General features: G+C 36.6%; 1 non-coding gene across 1 annotated transcript; it reads right to left on the reverse strand.

Moving 5' to 3' along the window:
- Nucleotides 1–14,478: 14,478 nt before the first annotated feature.
- Nucleotides 14,479–14,604, reverse strand: LOC118855591. The gene has a single exon (XR_005010765.1). It is a non-coding gene; the product is annotated as a U6atac minor spliceosomal RNA (small nuclear RNA).
- Nucleotides 14,605–19,329: the final 4,725 nt, after the last annotated feature.

A 19,329-nucleotide genomic window follows, 5' to 3' on the forward strand; every position in this document is an offset into this window, starting at 1 on the left:
ACCCTGGGTAACTCACTTAAGCTCTTAGCCCCTATTTCTTCAATTATAAAAAAGGATATAATAGCACCTACATCACAGTATTGTTGGGAGGATGAAATGAGACAATATTTATAAAGCATTTTGTAAATATAAAAGTGCTATATTAATTCTAGTAAATACTCTCACAAAGTTGATAGTTATATATATATATATATATATATATATATATATATATATATGTATGTATATATATATATGTCTTTTGGTGATAAACTCTTAGGGACTATCTATCCAGTTAGATGGTATAGTGCATAGAGTGTTAGAGTTGGGAAGTCTAGAGTTCAAATTCTGCCTCAGGAATTTACTGTGTGAACTTGGATAAATCACTTAACAATTCTCAGCTTGTGTCTTTATACTTTAAGTGTGAATAAAAATAATAACTCCATCCTAGCATTGTGAGGATCATATGAAGTGACCCATGGAACCACTTTGCAAGACTTAAAACTCTACAGTGTCATTTATAATGATGATATGATGATGATGACGATGACGACGATGATGATGCTGATGATGATGATACTCTTGGGTTGAAATCAACACCTGTGGCACACTAATGAAATTGTAGATCTTTGAAGTTTTGAAATAGAACAGTTGAATTACCATTCAGTGGGGAAGAATAATTCTGGGTATTTACAAGCCTGAAACAATGCCTAAGCAAGATTTCTGCTATGCTATTTTGGTTAGACTGACATACGAAGAGAACAGTTCAGAAAAAAAAATGTTTCCCTCTTATTCTTTTAAAGGAATATCACTTGCATTTGTGATGGTGGATTTAAAGAATTGGCACATTAATTACTTGCTGCATATATAATCACTTCTTAAAAAATCTGGAGTGAAACAGAATGATAGACATTTGAGATTCAGGTTTCTAAAGCTTTGCCTTCCATCACTGGGAGTTACTCACATGTGTTCAATACATTTACATATTTATATGAATGATTATTCCATTTACTATGCATTAAAATGGAATGTAGACCAATGCCAACCACAACAAAGTATGATATATGTAATATTCCTACACTGAAAAGTACATATTAGACATAATTTCTACTATGACTTAGGAAGAAAATATATGTTTTTGTGAGCATTTTACTTCTAAATTGAATAGTACATTTTTACAATTAAAATTCTGGCTTTTTCCCCTTTTCTTGGACCTCAGTCTGTCCTAAAGCAGTCTAAACTGCTCTATTTGCAAAAGGAAGAGGATATAGGTATAGATAGATAGATAGATAGATAGATAGACATCACAATTTATTTCTCAAGATTGTTGTTAGAAATATGAAGGTTTTCTTCAAATTTATAACTGGGAAATAAAATGAAAAACAAGATGAGGTGGGTGAGAGGAGAAAAATCCTAGCATGCTCAACACATGAAGAGAAAAGCATCCCAATTCTGTATAATGCCAACATACTTGATAAAGAAAGCAAAAACAGTCACTTGAAGATATTGCACAATTCTGTAATTTCAAATTTTCTAGGAAATCCAGAATTATCTTGCCCCAAAGATAACAGTTACTGAGACATAGAAAAAATTAAAAATGCCTTTTTCATTAATTCATACATACATATATACATTCATCATTCTTTTATTCATTCATTTATTCATAGGATGAACTTAAATTTGGCATACACAAATAAATAGTATCTATTGGGCAAGTGAGCAGAACTGTAACTAGAAAATTGTTTACCTTAGAAAAGTAGCAATGTTGATGGAGGATAGATTCACCTAGGGATATAGTAACCAAGAGAAAGAATAGAATGGCTTAGAATATGATAAATTTCTGAGTTATTGAAGGGGAACAAGAACTCTTTGTATGATACCCCCATGGCCAATGGGATGGAGCATTCCTCAGGATGGTGCTGTCAATGCCCTCTAAATTTTCCACTGTGCAAAGCTCTGAACACTTCACCCTGATTATGACTGCAAAACAACCCTGAGATACTTTGCTCTACCAAAATAAATAAATGCATTGGAAGATAGCTTTGTTATTGTAATGTAATGGAATGTCCCTAGAATATTTATGGTGGAATTTCAGTTCTTTAAAGTGTTAGCCTATGAACAAGTTGTAGTATATGAATTCAATGGAATACTATTGCTCCATAAGAAATGGTGATCAGGCAGAATTTCAGAAAAACCTGGAAATACTTACATGAACTGATGCTGAGTGAAGTGAGCAGAACCAGGAGAACATTGTACACAGTAACAACAATATTGCACCATGACTGACTTTGTTAGACTTAGCTTTTCTCAGCAATGCAATGATCCAAGATAATTCCAAAAGACTCATGATGGAAAATGCTATCTACATCTAGAGAAAGCATCTGGGTGCAGATTGAAACTTTCTATTTTCTCTTTTTTTTTGGTGTTTTTTGTTTTTTTTCTTTCTCATAGTTTTTCCCTTTTGCTCTGATTCTTCTTACACAATGTAACTAATATGGAAATAGGTTTAATATGATTGCACATGGATACATGTACTATATCTATACTTGCACTATATCAAACTGCATTCCATCTAGGGGAGGGGAGATGGAAGGGAGGGGAGAAATTTAGAACTAAAAATCTTATAAAAGTGAATGTTGAAAACTAAAAATTAATTAATCAAAAAAAATTTTAAAGTGTTAGCCTATCTGAAATTATAATATATGATAAGCAATTTGAAGGGATAAATAGCCATATTAGGAAACAATAGGTTACATTTCAAATCATTAAGTATTACCATACTTTCTGAGCAACACAAAGCAAAATTAGGAAGTTTTGGTGTCAGAGAGATGTACTTGTACTTCATTCAAATGATAAACATTTACTAAGATGTTCTAGGCACTGTGCTAAGCACTAAGAATGAAAATCCAAAAATTGAAGAAAGTCCTTCATCTCATGGGGTTATTTGATTAAGAGAGACAACACAAAAAAAGAATCTGGAAAATGGGGTAGGGAAAGAGAAGGAACCCAAGTGTGGGCATGATCATGGTGGAGTCCAGTCTAGAGAAGTACAACCACATGGGAAATGATGACTGGCATGGGAGACCTCTTTAAATGGAATCTTTGAGCAGAGTTCTTCACTTTGCTCTCCAGACTTCCCATCAGAGGGGCTTTTGTAAACAATTTAACCATCTGTTATTCTTTTCATTATCCAACTCACCCAAGTGTTGGTCAATGGCCAATTATTAACAAATTTGAATAAAGAAATAAGTATTTATTAAGCCAATATGTGCAAGGCACTCTTCATGAGTACTATAATCTCCATGGAGGAAAGAAGCATAGCTAAGTAATGTTAACTTGTGTATCTCCCCCATAATCTAGCACACAGTAGGAGCTTATGAATTTCAAAGCAATTGGAATGTTGCGATGAAAAAGGGCCATCTTTGCCCCCAGTGAAATTACTGCCAAGTAGGGGGAATGAGATATGGACACAAATAACTGCAAAGTATTAGTATATGATTAAGTTCATAAGAAGGGTTAGAGTGCCATGAGAAAAAAAATGAAGAAAGAAGAATTTTATCTAATTAAAGTGAATCTCGGAAGGATTCCTGCAGGACGTGCAAGCAGAGCTGGGCCTTAAAGGAAGAGAAGGATTTCAATACATAGAGATGGGCTGAGAGGAGGTGGGATTGGAAGCATCTGGTATGAGCTGGGAGAAGACTGGAAATCTTCAGAAGATCTGGAATTCCACAGAGACAAATGAGTCTATGGTGAGGATGAGATAAAGATGATGAATCTAGTTTTCCTGGAGAATTAAATATACAAATGTTGAATGGTGTATATTATGGCTAAAGAAAGTTAATTGAAACTAGATGAAATTTATTCATTTTTTGAGCAGACGGAGGGCACATTAGAAATTGGACATTAGGAATCATGCAATCGAAAAGCATTTACTTGGCACCTAGCACCTACTATTTTGCCAGGCTCTGTGCTGAGCACCGAGGACTTGCAGATGAAAATGAAGATGGCATTGTCAGCAGCAAGAAGAATACATTGAAATCTAGGAGCCATCCTCGACTCCTCACTAGCTCTCCCCTTCTATATCCAATCTGTTGTTTTCACCTTTGCAGCATTTCTTCAATGCTTTTCCTTCTCTCTTCTGACACTGCAATGCTCCCTGGTGCAGGCCCTCATCACCTCATGCCTGGATTATTGCAAAAGTCTCCCCACTCTCCCCACTCCAATCCATCTTTCATTCAGCCACCGATATGATTTTCTTCATGCTCAAGTCCAACCATGTCAGCCCCCTACTCAATAAATTCCAGCAGCTCCCTGTACTCCAGGATCAAATGCAAAATGTTATTTAGCATTCAAAGCACTTTATATCCCGGCCCCCTCCTACCTTCTCAGTCTTCTTACACATTATTCTCCATCACGTAGTCTTAGATCAGTGACACTGGCCTCCTGGCTATTGCATGAACAAGATACTATCTCTTAGCTCTGGGAAATTTTTCTCACCATCCTCTATGCCTGAAATGCTCTCCACTTCTCTGCTCTGCCTACTGACTTCCTTGGCTTCCTTTAAGTCCCAACTAAAATCAGACTTACTACAGGAAGCCTTTCCTAACCCCTCTTAATTCCAGTGCTTTTCTCTGTGAATTATTTCCTATTCATACTGTATGTAGCTTGCTTTGTATATATTTGTTGGCATGTGGTCTAACCAATTAGATTGTAAGCTTCTTGAAGGTAGGGACTGTCTATTGCCTCTTTTTCTATCCCCAGTACTTAACACAGTGTCTGGTATGTAGTAGGCACTTAAAAATGTTTATTTATTGATTTATTTTTTATTGTTAAGGGGAGTGACTAGAGACAGGAGAGGGGAAAATCTCTTAAAGTGCAATCTAGAATTCTTTCCAGGAAAAGTACGATATTCAATATTAAAATCTTTTGAAAGATTGGAAATCATATGTTAGTAGTTATGTGTTGACAGTAGTCATATGTTGTTCAAACTTCTAAGCCTCTTCAACCCAACTTTCTAGCATGATTATGAGGCAGCTGGGTGGCTCAGTGGATACAGTGCTGGGCCTAGAGTCAAGAAACAGTGTGCTCAAATTCTGCCTTCTACTTGCTATCTATGTGATGCTGGGCAAACCACACAATTCTGCCTGTCTTGGTTTTTTGTTGGTAAAATGGGAATAATGACTGCACTTTCCTCCCAGGGTCATTACAAATATGAAATGAGATGATATTTAGAAAATGTTTTGTAGAGTAATATGTAAAATACTTTAGATGTTTATTTTTTATTTATTTTATTTTTATTATAAAATATATAACATAAATTTTGTACATATAAAATATATATACATTATTTTTCACTATTCCCACTTATATAATGTATTCTCTAGGCAAACTAGCCTACTCACTTTTGCCTGATCTCACCATAGACTGGCTTACTAACTCTGTATACTTGTACGCACCCCTTTCCTTGCCTAGAATAGGCTCACCCAACACCACCTCCTCTCAATTCATCTCTATGTATTGAAATTACTTTTTTGCTTTAAGGCATAGCTCTGGTCCTACTTCCTGTATGAATCTTCCCTCATTCCCTCCAATAAGATTTCCTTGTTTGTTGACTATTATGAACGAATGACATTGGCAATATGAAACATTGGCATCTCTTTAGAGATCTCATTGTCCTTTGTGAGTGTTAAAATAAAAAAAAATCAAGTGTCAATGTAGTAAATCTAGTAAAGATAAATGAGAGGGAGAGTCTTAATGAACCAAAATTGTGCACTCTTCACGCAGAATGTCACTTGGGGCCAATCCATTCATGACTTCAAAATGCTCTCAACAGGTGACCGGATGAGAAGGTCTGAGCAAGAGTCAAACTCTATCGCCCACCTGCTCAGCTGGATCTTAGAGGAAGAAAGAATGTGCTATAAGCCACTCTGACACTTGAAATGTCCGGAATTTATTTTATTTTAACTTTCTCAGTTAATACCACAACAACATGTGTTTCTTTTCCTTTGGGGAGATGTCACTGTGTTTCTTTTAGAAACTCAGAACTATGCTGAAGTGAAAGTTTGTCTCTGAGCAGACTGAAAATGGAGGAATCAGTTCAAGAGACTTCCCTTATTCTTGATAACAGGGCACAGTTACCAAATGGCTCCTTGAAATCTGCAGGAAATATGATCATGTAGTTTTACCCTCACATCCTACCTACAAACCATTCTTAAAACTGCTAGCCAGTGGCAAAATGTCCCAGAATTTAAAACTAAGTGTTCATCTAGTCCAACTACATCAGTTTTCAGGTAATACAACTGAGTTTTAGTTAGAGAAGTTAAGTAATTTGTCAGAGATCACCCAACTTGGAAATAACAAAGGGAGGACTTGGAGTTGGTTTTCTTGAGATCCATTCAAGTGTTTTCATTTTTTTTGCTGTTTTATTTTTTGTTTTTTCATTATACTAAAATACCAGTTTTTGTTTCATACCTTCCCTTCCTTTGGACACTATTTTTGGTGAATGGCATCCAAAATATAGAAGAAGGGAGGCCTGTGGATCATTCTCAAACTACATAATCCATTACTAGATGAATGACAGCTTATACAATGCTGCTTTGATTACATATTCTTTTTTCCTTCCTGTTTCATATGCTTTTATGGAAGAGGGTGCATTGGGTTAGAAACAAATGGGAACTGGTTCTTTAAGTCTTTAAGATTCTAAGGGTAATTAAGTTATTCAAACCCTTGTGAATATGACTGTTTTGTTGCTTTAGAAATCTTTTGAAAATATATTTCATTTGTTACATGGAGGGAGTCAATGGATTCCCCAGATTTCCTGGACTGGAGTGCCTCCCATCGAGCTGAGCATGCATTCGCTGGCTTTGGGGACTTGGATACTTACTCTGCTTCAGTGATTCATGCATGGAGATGAAGAAACTGTCCATCCTCACAGAGCCTGCAGATACATGAAGCCCCCAGCATTAATTTTTGTTTCTTAAAGGGAACAAATATTTATTAAGCACCTACTATGTTCCAGTCACTGTGCTAAGGACTTTCCAAATATAATGTCATTTGATCTCACAATGACCCTCTCAGGGAGGTGTTATCATTACCTCCATTTTCTAATTGAGGAAACAAACAGACAGTGATAAAGTGCTCATACAGATGTCTGAAGTCAAATTTGAACTCAGGTCTTCCTGACTCCCGTCATAGCACTCTATCTATTATGCATGCCACTTAGCTGCTTCTTATGAAGTAACAAGTTCTAGTAACAAGAACCTTGACTCGATCACTTTTAGTAGACTAGACCATGTAGCCTCTGGGGGCCGGGGGGGTGGCGTGGAGAAACTTTCTAGCCATGTATTTCTATAACTATTTTGTGAACTTCTCTAGTCTCCCCAATCAGTGAAACCATCATTTCAAATGTAGGGATCCTCATTTTGGAGAGAAACTATACTTAAGATATCTTCAATTTCAGATGCGAGGGGAAAAAATAAAACTATTTAGAACATTTGAATTTTAGAGCTAGAAAAACCTTAAGTATCATCTAGCCCATAAAATAAAATGCTAAATACCTATTATGCAAAAAAAATCCATTACATGCAAAAGCCTTTCATTGCTATTTGTAGCAGAAAGGGACCTGGGCCATCAAATGGGGACATAATACAGGAGAATCAGAAGATATGAGTTGGAGTCTACTTCTAGGAAAGAAACCTCTTAGTTATAGTTGATCCAGTAATTATACAAGATAGTTCATGTGGGTGTTCATTGGCTGGAGCTATTGTTGACAGAAACTGTCCAGTGTCATTCTATAGTGGCATAGGCTAGGCAAGAGAGTGAAAACGAGAAGAGTTTATGAAGCAGGGAGTCAATACATCCACCACGTTCTTAAGCTTTCTTAATTATCAGGTGCCAAGAGGAAGTTGGTCTTGCGCTTTGGCCTCATTTATGTGGTTTCTGGGGCTCTGCTAGCAGACAGAACTGCCATTTCAGCAGTAATGTCACATCAAGAGCAATCAGTGGTGACACAAGTTGCCCTTTGGTTCAGCTTTTTGCTTCACGCATGAAGCCTTCCTTCTTTCCCCAAGGGAGGCACCTGAAACAAAGGCTTCCCTTTGTGGAGCATGCTCCCCTTCTTAATGCATCAATCCAATTCAACACCAAAAATAACAAAAAATATTAAGTACCTACTATGGGCAAGGCATGAGAAGGAGCATAAAACAATGGATAAGAGCTGACCAAAGAGTGGGAAAGACCTGGTTTATGTCTTGACTGCAAAACATGCTAGCTGTATGGCCCTGGGCAAGTCACTTAACTTCTTATTGTTTCCAAGGCTCTCTCTAAAATTGTAGGTTCAGTGAGTCCTTAGACTAATAAAATCACAGATCTAAACCAAAAGGGGAAACACACAAAACACTGGGCTAAGCATTATGGTTAGAGAAACCATATATGGTTCTTGCCCTCAAGGAGCTTACTTTATACTAGAGTTGGGAAAGAAAATAAAGGAAGACCTATGTGCAGATAAGTACTGTATAATACAAGATAACTCAAAGAGGAAGAGGGCACTACTAGTAACTGGGAGAAATAAGGAAATCTTCCTTGAAAAATTAACTGCAAGAAAATAGGAATTATGATCACTCTAGAGTTGCCCTCTTCCCCTTATCTCTATATTGCTTTTCCCTTTTTACTCATTTAAGAAAGTAGCAAATAGGTTTCTCTGGAACACTATAATTTCCTAGTATTCAGAAAATGTTAATGTCTCTTCTTTTATATCCAAGAAATGATGTAAGTACCACATCTACCCTACTCTAAGCCCTGTCATGTTCCCATCCCCAACTCCAGGTATTTAATTTTTGATGAAAGAGTTAATTTTAGATATACACTTTTTCCGTACATAACACCCATCCTCTTTCATTTCCCTTGCCCTTATTCTCTTTATTACAATGCATTCTCTTTCTCTATCCCCTCTCTACTTCCTCCTCTTTTTCAGACCATGCATGACCCTAATCACAACTAATAAGCATAACTCATAATAGTAATGATACATCGATATCTCAGAAAAAGAAAGCCATATGATTAGAAGGAAAATTAAACATAATAAAGAACTACTGTCATAGACTTATAAGGTCCTTGAAAGTTACTTTCAGAAGCTCCACAAAAGTCTGCACCTAATTTCTCATCCTTATTTAATTAAACCCTTTATTCCCTAAACACCACTACTTAGATACTTAGATGGATCTGTGGCCTCATCTGCATAGTCCTGAACGCTTGCGTACTTTCTTATCCTGTGTGATTCTTGTCTGTATCTTTGCATAAAAAAATGTGGAAGATCCAACCAACACTCTGGAGGCCATCTTCTTTTTCTTTTAATAACATAAGACTATGTAACATTCAAGCTATCCATCTATTGTCTCTTATTCTTCCTACAAGATCAGTTCTCTGATCATCTGGAACAATCCACCAATCTAAATATAAAAGAGATCATTTAAAAAAAATTAGAGAAGGATGAAAGGTCTTGTTTGTATTTTACAAGTATGGTTAGAGAAATAACTCATGACCCATGAAGGGACAGAGATGATTAGAAGAAGAAAATAGATTAATACAGCTAAAATGTGAAGAAAATGTATGGATTGGTATCATTAGATGATTTACTCAATCAGGAAATCCCTCATAACCATAGCTGGGGTCTAACTCTCAACCAAACAAAAACTTGAGGAAATCACAGAAAATAAAAAAAAGATGATGTTGATATTAAATTAAAGAAGTTTTGTGCAAATAAAACTGATGAAGACAAAATTAGAAAAGAAATAATGGTAGTGGGAAAAGTGTTTGCATCAAATTCATATCACCATTAAAAAGTCCAAGACTGGATTTCTATCACAGACCACAAGTTTATAGTCAATTCACTACAAATGACATAGAATAAGGCATTATTGTAGTGCATTTACTGTTTGTTGATTATAAAAAAAAATTAAGTATTCAACTTAAAATTGTAGCTTTAAAGGATTTTCTCTAATCATGAGTTTGCCACATACAAACTACAGTCATTAGAGATCTCCTGATTATAGGATATAGAATTATAGAATAATAGATTCTATTGTTAAATTTGAAAGGATATTATAAAATGTGTTGTTCAACCCCCTAACTTTATAGATTAGGAAACTGAGGCACAAAGAGGTATAGTTGCTGGCCCTAGGTCACATGGGTAGGGACAGGAGAATCTGAACCCAAGTCCTCTGATTCCAAAGCCAGACTACTTTCCACAGGAAAAGAAAAAAAATGCTCTGTTCATTTACATGCTGGTTATGAAAATTAGGCATATGAGACAGAAAGATGCATACCTACTAAAAGTGCCCCCATGGAGGTTGTGAGGATACTAGGAGGCATAGTGGATAGAATATTAGCCTTGCAGTCAAGAAGACCTGATTTTAAGCAATTACCTGATGTGTGACCCTGGAAAGTTCAGTTAACCTCTCTTAATCTCAGTTTCCTCATCTGCACAATGGGGATAATTGTTACAAGAATCAAATGAAATAGCACATAAAGCACATTGCAAATCTTAAAACAGTACATAAATCTTAGTTATTATTATGGTATAATTATTATTTACTTAACAAAGTCCAGAGAATGAATTTCCTGAAATGATGAGATCTTCCAGATGTTATAGGTAACATTGTGGTCCTACTTATTTCAATCCCCAGAATTTGAGAAGCCTTACATGAGATAGGTCCGTTATTATATAAGAGATCAAATTACAATCCATGTGTGAAAAGCCAAGTGGATGAAAAATGGCTCTTGTCCAGACACTGACATACAATTGAATAGTCAATCCTTTGAGTCAAAGCATCAGTGCCATGCATAGAGTATATGCTTAAGAACAGTGAATTGGGCCTAAACATGAATAAGAAAAGGAAGACTTCAGGTTGAACTGAATTTAGGAAATTGCACAATGTTTTTAATGAGCCCAACCTGCTCCTTGGTTCAATAAGTAATCTTTTTAACCCAAATATTTTCCCAGTGATGTGATGCTATTGCAAACATTAGAAAAGAGTGCAATCCTTGAAGAATCAATGTTTTCACCAACCCATAGGCCAATGTACAGTGGGAGAAGGGAGTATATTTTCATGAATGTCCCATTTACAACAAATGGCATTAAGGGACATCATCCAGGCAACATAAGAAGAGAGGAGAAGGAAATCCAGTCATGTAGCAAATGTCAAGAATAACATATCAAGCCTGAGTATGGCTCATTGGTATGCTCAAGATGTGAAAGACACACAGAAAAATCCCTCAAGAATTATATGGCACCTCAGGAGGATCTGTGGTAAATATGGAAAGAATTGCCTATGAAGAAAGGATATAAAAAGTTTGTTACCTACACTGGCTAGAAGGAAAACATGCATTGATGAAATCATGGGTTACATTCACTTTTTGACTATCATATTTTGCTTCTTTTGACTCACTGAGCTTTTCAAACAATTAACAAACATGTAAGGGCCTACTTGTCAGAGGCAGCTAGGTTGCACAGTGGTTAGAATGGTGGGCCTAGAGTCAAGAAGACATTATTCCATATCTGGCCGTAGATATTTACTGACTGTATGACCTTGGGCAAGTCACTTAACCTTTGTCTGCCTCAGTTTCTTCATCTGGGGATATTAATAGCACCCACCTCACAGGGTTATTGTAAATATCAAAAGAAATAAAATGGGTTAAAATGCTTACCACAGTGCCTGGCACAGAGTAGCTGCTTGATAAATGTCTTTTTTTTTCTTTCTTTTCTCCCCTTCTTATGTGCCAGGCACTGTGCTAAGCCTAGAAAACACAAAGAAAGGCAAAACACAGAACACAGTCCTTACTCGCAAGGATCTTACAGCATAATGAAAGAGACAACTGCAAATAACTAAGTATAAACAAGATATAAACAGAATAGGAGAAGGAGCCAAGGTGATGGAGTAAAAGCAGAGACATGCTTGAGCTCTCCCCCAAACCTCTCCAAATTCCTTTAAATAATGACTATAAACACCTTCAAGAGCAGCAGAACCCACAAAAAGACAGAGTGAAATAATTATCCAGCCCAAGACAACTTAGAAGGTCTTTAGGAAAAGATTTTTGCACCATGTTAAGAGAGGAGCTCAGTCCAGCTCAGGCCATACCAGTACAGACCAAGCCCCAACAAAACAGGAGCAGGCCTCAGGGTGAATGAATCAGTGGCACCAGTGATGGTTTAGAGACCTCCCAGCCCATAGACAGTAAGGGGATTGGGCAATGGAATGGAAAGTGATTTATAGGGGTCCTTTTGCTGGCACCAGGGGCAGGACTCCTGCATTGCCTATACTTGAATCTGGGTCACAGTCCTGGGTTTTAGTCCCAGTTCAAGGAGGAGCACTAGCATAGCAGAGCTTCTAGCCACAGGAGAGCAGGAATCCTGGTCACAGTTCCAAGGTTGAAAAGAATGCATGTGGTTGCTCACAAATCAGTGCACAGTACAGGAGAATAGTAAACACACCTCTCCTTAGATCAGCAGCCTCGAGGCCACATGTGGCCTTCTAGGTCCTTGTGTGTGGCCTTTTAACTGAGTTCAAGTTTTACAGAACAAATCCTTTTATTAAGGGGATTTGTTCTGTGACATTTGGATTCAGTCAAATGTCAGCACTTGAGGAACTAGAGGGCCAGATGCCACAGGTTCCCCACCCCTGCCCTAGATCATACCACCTTTGGCTCCAAGAGGAGCCAAAAACTTACAGGTCCCCAGAATTATATCTGAAAACAGCTGCATAAAAAACCTGAAGCTTGTGACAATGCCCCCTCCACTTAGGAACCAGAAACCCACTTTAGCATAGAGTTAAAAGTCAAGAAATAGATTGCAAAGTGAGCAAACAACAGAAAAAAATTCTGACCACAGAAAGTTACTATGGAGACAAGGAAGATCAAAACACATACTCAGAAGACAACAAAGTCAAAATTTCTGCATCCAAAGCCTCCATGAAAAATGTAAATTGGTCTCAGGCCATGGAAAAGCTCAAAAAGGATTTTAACAATGAAGTAAGAGAGGTAGAGAAAAAATGAGAAGAGAAACGAGAATGACGCAAAAAAATCATGAAAATGAGTCAACAGTTTGGCAAAGGAGCTACCCACAAACACACACACACACACACACACACACACACACACACACACATACCACTGAAGAAAAAAGCACCTTAAAAAACAGAATTGGCCAAATGGTAAAGGAGGCACAACTGCCCTGAAAAGCAGAATTGGCCAAATGGAAAAAGATACACAAAAATTCACTGAAGAGAAGAACTCCTTAAAAAGTAGAATTGGTCAAAAGGAAAAGGAGGTACAAAAGTTAACTGAAGAAAACAATTAGTTAAAAGTTAGAATTAGGCAAGTGGAAGCTAATGGCTTTATGAGACATCAAGAAACAATCAAACAAAATCAAAAGAATGAAAAATAGAAGAAAATGTGAAATATCTCATTGGAAAAAACAACTAACCTAGAAAATAGATCCAAGAGAGATAATTTAGGAATTATTGATATTATCAAGTGACATACAGAGATTCATGATTCGAAGAATGTCATGATCAAAAAAAGAGCCTAGACATTATCTTTCAAGAAATTATGAAGAATAACTGCCTGATATTTTAGAACCAGATGGTAAAATAGAAGTTGAAAGAATCTACCAATCACTTCCTGAAAGATATCCAAAAATAAAAACTCCCAGGAATATTATAAGCAGATTATACACCTCCCAAATCAAGCAGCCAAAAAGAAACAATTCAGGTCTCATGGAACCACAGTTAGAATAACACAAGATTTACCAGTTTCTATATTAAAGGATCAGAGGGCTTGGAACATGATATTTTGGAGGGCAAAGGATTACAATAGTGAACCACCTACCCAGCAAAACTGAGTATAATCCTTCAGGGAAAAAAGTGGATTGTGAATAGCTAACAAGGACAAAAATAAAACAGTATTTGCCCTCAACAAGCTTAGAGTCCCTTGAGTCTAGGGGAGGAGGAATTGGGGAGATAAAACATGTAATTAGAGAATCATAAAGTAACAGGTATCAAACAAATGGCCCTCCTGCCCAAACCAGATTAAGATGCAATTGATAAATATTTAACAAAATAAATAAAAGTACAATAAGACATAGATAATGTTAACATATGGTCTTCTGTCAATATATAACCTACAAGGATTCTTGTGTATGCATTAGTGGTCCTCATTTCTATTTGAGTTTGACAACATTGATATAAGTAATTTAAAGAGGAAAAGAGTAATAAGTAGTACTTGACCTGATCCCCTCCCCCAAAAAAAGATGGGCTCTGTAAGACAGAGGTGAAAAGTGAATTTATTTTTTTAATTTTCTCATTTAGTAGTATTTTTTCCAATTTTATACAAAAAGAGTTTTCAATATTCACTTTTACAAGATTTTGAGTTCCAATTTTTTTCTCCCTCCCTCCATTTCCCTCTCCCCAAGATGGCATGCAATCTGATATAGGTTATACATATACGAAAAAAATGGTTAGATGCCACAGAGTAGGTGGCAATGCCTTAACCATATATGTGTTGTAAAGGCCACTAGGATCTCTTCCTTCCTTATCAAGGGGAATGTTAACCTTCTCTCCTTTCATAAAGGTGTGAAAAGGGACTTTATTCCAGCCATGGAGAATAGCTTGTACAAATATATGGAGGTGGGAGATGGAATGTCAAGTTCAGAATGGAGCTAGTTGTATAGTTTGTCTTGAACAAGGATGAAAGAGAATAGTGCAAAAGAAGACTGGGAAAGTGAAGGTACTTGATGGTCATTCAAGCCTCTGACCTCTAAGAAGAGGAAAGATGAGCTAGAATCTTGATTAGGGCAATGGTTGTGTGAGTGTAAAGAACAAGATGTGAAAATACTAATAAGAAACAGGAAAAGAACATGAATGAAGATCAGAATTTGGAGGATCAAAAATTTCACAGTAAGCCCATAACCCAGAAAGGAAAAGGAGATTTGATAGAACCTGATGGTCAAACCCACAACGACTCCCACCATTAAAAGGAAAACCTCTATCAAAGATACCTTACAAATAGCTTAAATTTTAACCAAATTTTATTTCCTTGGACTTAGCTACCTCTCTTTCCCTGATTTTCTCACACGATATGACAGCCAACTGGAAAATAGGATCAGTAATGATATTCACCAGTTTTCACTAGAAAATTTTGATGACAATTCAAATACTGGAGAAAATGTGAAATAGCAATATTGATTCTGGTGATTTAGTTTGTCTCCACAATTTACATAGGTATACATGGATATAGGGATGGATGTATATACTGTACAAACAGATGAATGTATACCTATGTATGTGAAATATCCTAAAAGACTTTTGGGATACCCCATGTTGTATATACATCTGAAATCCAAAGTCAACCAAAACATCAGAGCAAAGATTACTATGAATTTCAGTCATATCAGAAAATTGAGACAAGTGTTTCTTGAATGATCTTTGCATCACTGTAGTTTAAGATGCTAGTTTATTTTATTATTAAATATTATTAGCAAAATTTTAAAATATTAAATGTATTATTAAATATGATACTTATTATTAAAATGGTAGTTTATTAAGTGTTGATAATAATTAATTATGCAGCTAGGTGGCACAGTGGATAGGGTGCTGGGTCTGAAGTCCAGAACACTCATCTTCATGAGTTCAAATCTGGCCTCCAACACTTTCTAGATGGGTGACCCTGGGCAAGTCACTTAAATAAGTTTGCCTCAGTTTTCTCATCTGGAGAAGAATATAGCAAGCCACTCCTGTATCTTTGCCAAGAAAACCCCAAATGAAATCACAAAGAGTCTGAAATGACTGAATAACAACAAAAATAATGAATTACTAGCAAACACCATTCTTAACTAGATATTTTCTTAATTTTCCAAGAGAAAATGTCACTCAAATGATTAGAGAAACATATAGATCTTGCAATCTCTAGAACTTGGGGAAAGTCCAAAAGAACAAATAAAACTGCATAAAGAATTAGAAAACAGGAACTATAAAGACAAACTAGAGTTGGGGTTCTTAACCTGAGTCCATGAATAGATTTTTAGAGATTGGAAATTATTTTTAAAAAATACTTTGAAAATTTTATTTCCATGTAATCATTTCCCTTTGTACTTTGTACTTTGTAACTGTATGTTATTTTATGCATATAACATTATTCAAAGTGTTATCCATGGGTTTCACAGACTGCCAAAGGGATCTGTGAGTCACACACAAACCTGAAGGAGTTTGGATCATTCAGCATGGAAAAGAAGTGGCTTAATGATGATATGTATTTTTTAAATAAATTTGTTAAAATATGTTTCCATCATTTCTCAGTACCGCTTTACCCCATTAGCCCTTTTGTGAAATAATTATATTTTTAAAAGTTTTATTGATATTAAAAAAATTTACTCTTCAAGTAAGTCAGGAGTAACTAAATGATTAAATCACTATTGACCATCAACTGGTCCACCAGGCGGCATACTGAAGCCAGGTGATGAAGAATCAGAAAGACACAAGTTGAAATACCACTTCAGGCACTAATTAGTTGTACGGCCTTGGGCAAGTCACTTAATTCTAATCAACCTCAGGTTTCTCATCTGTAAAATGGAGATAAAGTTATCACTTAAAGTGGCTGAGATTGTCAGATGATTTACATAATATAAGATTATTTCAATTATTTTATTTTGTTTGTATAAAATCATTACATAATGAGATGATTTGCATAATATATGTAAAGTGCTTTGTAAACATTAAATATAAAGGTTAGTTACTATTATGTTTGTTTTATAAGGCATCACAAAAGTCTTAGTGAAGTTTTAAGCTCTACTAAGCTTAATAAACACTTAATAAAGCATCATTGCTTTTAGAAGTAGCAGAGAGAGTGCCCATGGAGCTGGGAGCAGAGGGGAGTGGAGCTCAGTGTGGGCAGTGGCAGGACCAACCAGACGAGGAGCCGGGCAGAACAAGCCCTAGCACCCTGAATCAGTGAGCTGTGGCAGTTACCAGACTTCTCAACCCACAAACACCAAAGACAACAGAGAAGGTTAGTGGGAAAAGCTGCTGGGGACAGAGTGGAAGGAGTTTGCAGTTCAGCCACTGCCCTAGTGGTAGCAGGGGTGGTACAGCTACAGAACTACAGCTGCAGTTACTTCCGGCCCCAGGCCCACCTGGTGGGAGGAATAAGGTGGCAGATCAGAGCAGGAGTGCAGAGCCTGCTTAAGATTTTCGTCATGTCCAGGTTGGCAGTTCTTGGGGAAGGAGGAGTGCTGGTGTGGCAGAGCTGGCTGTATGGAAATAGCTCTGAAAAGAAAAGCGCATCACCTCAAGCTTGGAACAAAGTGCTCTCTGCTGTTCAAGCAGTCATACCCTGACAGAAAACTCAAGAGTCAAGTAAGTTGGTTGGGAATATGGCCAGGCAGCAAAAACACACTCATATTCAGTCTCAGACTTTGGAATCTTTCTTTGGTGACAAAGAAGACCAAAACATACAGCCAGAAGAAGTCAACAAAGTCAAAGAGCCTACATCAAAAGCATCCAAGAAAAACATGAACTGGTCTCAAGCCATGGAAGAGCTCAAAAAGAAGTTGGAAAAGCAAGTTAGAGAAGTAGAGGAAAAATTAGGTAGAGAAATAAGAATGATGTGAGAAAACCATGAAAAACAAGTCAATGACTTGCTAAAGGAGAATGAAAAAAAAATACTGAAAAAAATACCGAAGAAAACAACAACTTAAAAAATAGACTAACTCAAATGGCAAAAGAGCTCCAAAAAGCCAATGAGGAGAAGAATGCCTTGAAAGACAGAATTAGCTGAAAGGAAAAGGAAGTACAAAAGACCACTGAAGAAAATACTACCTTAAAAATTAGATTGGAGCAAGTGGAAGCCAGTGACTTGATGAGAAATCAAGATATTATAAAACAGAACTAAAGGAATGAAAAAAATGGAACACAATGTGAAATATCTCATTGGAAAAACCACTGACCTGGAAAATAGATCGAGAAGAGATATTTTAAAAATTATTGGAGTACCTGAAAGCCATGATCAAAAAAAAAAGTCTAGATATCATCTTTCAAGAAATCATCAAGGAGAACTGCCCTGATATTCTAGAGCCAGAGGGTAAAATAGAAATTGAAAGAATCCACAGATCACCTTCCCAAAAAGATCCCAAAAAGCAAACTCCTAGGAATATTGTTGCCAAATTCCAGAGCTCCCAGATGAAGGAGAAAATACTGCAAGCAGCCAGAAAGAAACAATTTGAGTATTGTGGAAACACAATCAGAATAACACAGGATCTAGCAGCTTCTACCTTAAGGGATCAAAGGACTTGGAATACGATATTCCAGAGGTCAGTGGAGCTAGGATTGAAACCAAGAATCACTTACCCAGCAAAGCTGAGTATCACGCTCCAAGGCAAAATATGGATTTTCAACAAAATAGAGGACTTTCTAGCTTCCTCAGTGAAAAGACCAGAGCTGAATATAAAATTTGACTTTCAAACACAAGAATCAAGAGAATCGTGAAAAGGTAAACAAGAAAGAGAGATCCCAAGGGACTTACTAAAATTGAACTGTTTTGTTTACATTCCTTCTTGGAAAGATGATGTGTATGATTCATGAGACCTCAGTATTAGGGTAACTGAGGGGAATATGCATATATATGTATGTATGTATGTATATATATATATATATACATATATATATATGTGTGTGTGTGTGTGTGTGTGTGTGTGTGCACGCGCGTGTGTGTGTGTATATATGTACATATGTATGTGTATATATATGGGTATGTGTATATATATGCACATGCGTGTGTATGCATGTGTGTATATATATATTATATATAGACAGAGGGCACAGGGTGAGTTGAATATGAAAGGATGATATCTAAAGTGATAAAATCAAATTAAGGCATGAGAGAGGAATATACTGAGAGAGGGAGAAAGGGAGAGATAGAATGGGGTAAATTATCTCTCATAAAAGGGGCAAGAAAAAGCAGTTCTGTAGGAAGGGAAGAGGGGGCAGGTGAGGGGGAATGAGTGAATCTTGCTCTCGTCGGATTTGACCTGAGGAGGGAATATCATACACGCTCAATTGGGTATCTTACCCAACAGGAAAGAAGGAGGAAGAAGATAAAAAAGGGGGGATGATAGAAGGGCAGATAGGGGGAGGAGGTAATCAAAAACAAACCCTTTAGAAAAGGGACAGGGTCAAGGGAGAAAATTCAATAAAGGGGGATAGGTTAGGAAGGAGCAATATATAGTTAGTCTTTCACAACATGAGTATTGTGGAAGGGTTTTACATAATGATACACATGTGGCCTATGCTGAGTTGCTTGCCTTCT

Source organism: Trichosurus vulpecula, chromosome 6 (assembly GCF_011100635.1).
Source record: "Trichosurus vulpecula isolate mTriVul1 chromosome 6, mTriVul1.pri, whole genome shotgun sequence".
Taxonomy (NCBI): Eukaryota; Metazoa; Chordata; class Mammalia; order Diprotodontia; family Phalangeridae; genus Trichosurus; species Trichosurus vulpecula.